The sequence below is a fragment of the Pediculus humanus genome, genomic scaffold (assembly GCF_000006295.1).
Source record: "Pediculus humanus corporis 1103172107647 genomic scaffold, whole genome shotgun sequence".
Taxonomy (NCBI): domain Eukaryota; kingdom Metazoa; phylum Arthropoda; class Insecta; order Psocodea; family Pediculidae; genus Pediculus; species Pediculus humanus.
The window spans coordinates 319727-321892 of record NW_002987257.1 but is presented as its reverse complement, the minus strand read 5'-3'; positions in this window follow the sequence as shown (position 1 = coordinate 321892).

Below are 2166 nucleotides of genomic sequence, written 5' to 3'. Positions count from 1 at the left end.
TAATTTTGTTTTTCGTGTCATTTGAAAAATACAAATAAAAAATTTTTGTTTTTTTTTTAAAATTGTCAAACGCATTAATCTCTCCAAGGAAAATGAATTAAAAAAGAGTTAAATGTGTACGCTTTTAAAAGTTAACCATAGCATTAACCCATTTTAAAAGTTTAAACAAAACAAAACAGAATTGAATGAATTTTATTTACAAACACGAGATTTTTTTTTTTTTTTTTAATACCTGATATGTGACTTGAAATTAAACAAAACAAAATAAATACACTCACACAAACACACAAAACATTACGTTAATGTAGACATTATGTTTTCGATAATTAACCTAAAATGAACAAAAACAACAACAACAAAAAAAATTTACGATAATGTATTGTAAGTGGTGTTTGTACTCACGGATTTTTTTAAATATAAAACAAACGATAAAGAATAAACAAAAAAATGACGCCGTTCCTTTTTTCCTCCATATTTTATTTTTTTTAATAAATAAATTTTTTTAATTAAAAGAAATATAAAAAAATCTCGAATGTTCTTTGTAGGAAAAATTCATCCGCGACGAAATGTTTTTTTTTTTTAATTTTTCTTTTTCTTTTCCTTTTTTTTATTTTTTAAATTTATTAAATAAAAAATTATGTATTAATAGATTTTTTTTAGTTTAAAATTAAAAAGAAAAGAAAATTATGTTATTAAAATGGGGAGAAACAAAAAAAATAAATAAATAAATAAAATGGCAATAAAAACTTTTTTTTTTTTTGGTTAAACGATTCAAACCCTTTTTTTTAACGAACCAACGTTAAATAAGTTAATTAAAATTTTTAAAAAAAATTATTATTATTATTATTTTTTTTTTTACATTACATATCCGACATATTTTACGCTTGTTTCAAAATAATAATAATAATAATCAAAAGAGAAACGGAGCGCGAGCGGGAGAGAAAAAAAAAAGTTTGATCTTAATTAAAAATCTCCCATGTTTCATAATTAAAAATTTAAATTTGAAAACGTATGATGACGTCACACGAACGTGCCACGTCACTTATGTGCTTCCCTACTATTGTCCGTCCTCGTCGTTCCCCGTCGTCGTCGTTCTCGTAGTCGTCAGCTTTAACATTTAAAAAAAAAAAAAATTTTCCTTTTTTTTAGAACTAAAAAAAAAAAAAAATTATGCGTTATAAATCAAATGAGCAGCAACAAAAAATATTAACCCCCTTAAAACAGGATGCGGCAATTTTTTGCAGTCGGTGGTGGAAAGCGTAATAAAAGAAAAATTGAAGCAAAAACCATCTGTTTTATTGTTTTCTGTTTTTTAAATTTTAAAAAATTTTCCTATCGTTTCTCATTCTACTCTATGCCTACCTATTCTTTTACCCTCCCCCTCCTTTTCCTCCTTGTATTTTTTCATCGTGAATCAAAACAAAAAAAAAACCCGTGAACTGTTCGTGCAATAATAATAAAAGAAAAAAAAAGCAGACAAACAAAAATTAATAAGTAGTCAACCTCATCTGTTTATTATTTAATCAAAAACAAACAAAACAAAACAAAAAAAAAACAAAATCGCAGCAGGAATCCAGAAAGAAAATATTAATAATAATAATAATAATAAAGAAAGAAAAAAAAAACATTTCATAATTAATTGAAAATGGTTTTTTTTTTTTTTTTTAAAAAATTTATATATAAAACGTCATAATATTTTGAAATATTAATTAATAAACGTAGAATATTTTTTTAATAAAAAATAAAATAAATTAAAAAATATTTTTCTGCTTTACGTAATAAACAAAAAACGAAGCGAAATGAAAACACATTTACAAACAATCGCGTATGATATTTAACCAATCTACATTTTATTTAACGAAATAAATAATAATAATAATAATTTTTTCGTTTTTCACAACATCCGGATAAAAATCTTTCGATTTATGCCAAAAAAAAAAAAAAACAATAAATAAATCTCGCGTCAAAATTTTTTAAACAAAAAATATATATAAAATTTATTACAAATTAATGATGAGATATTTAAATTTACCGGAGAATTCCTGTGGGGAGGAGGAGGGTTAATTAAATTTTCAAAAAAAAATTTTCATTAAAAAAAAAAAAACAAAAAAATTTCAAAGTTGAAAGGGAAATTTTTTTCAATTTCAAAATTTGTTTGTTTGTTTA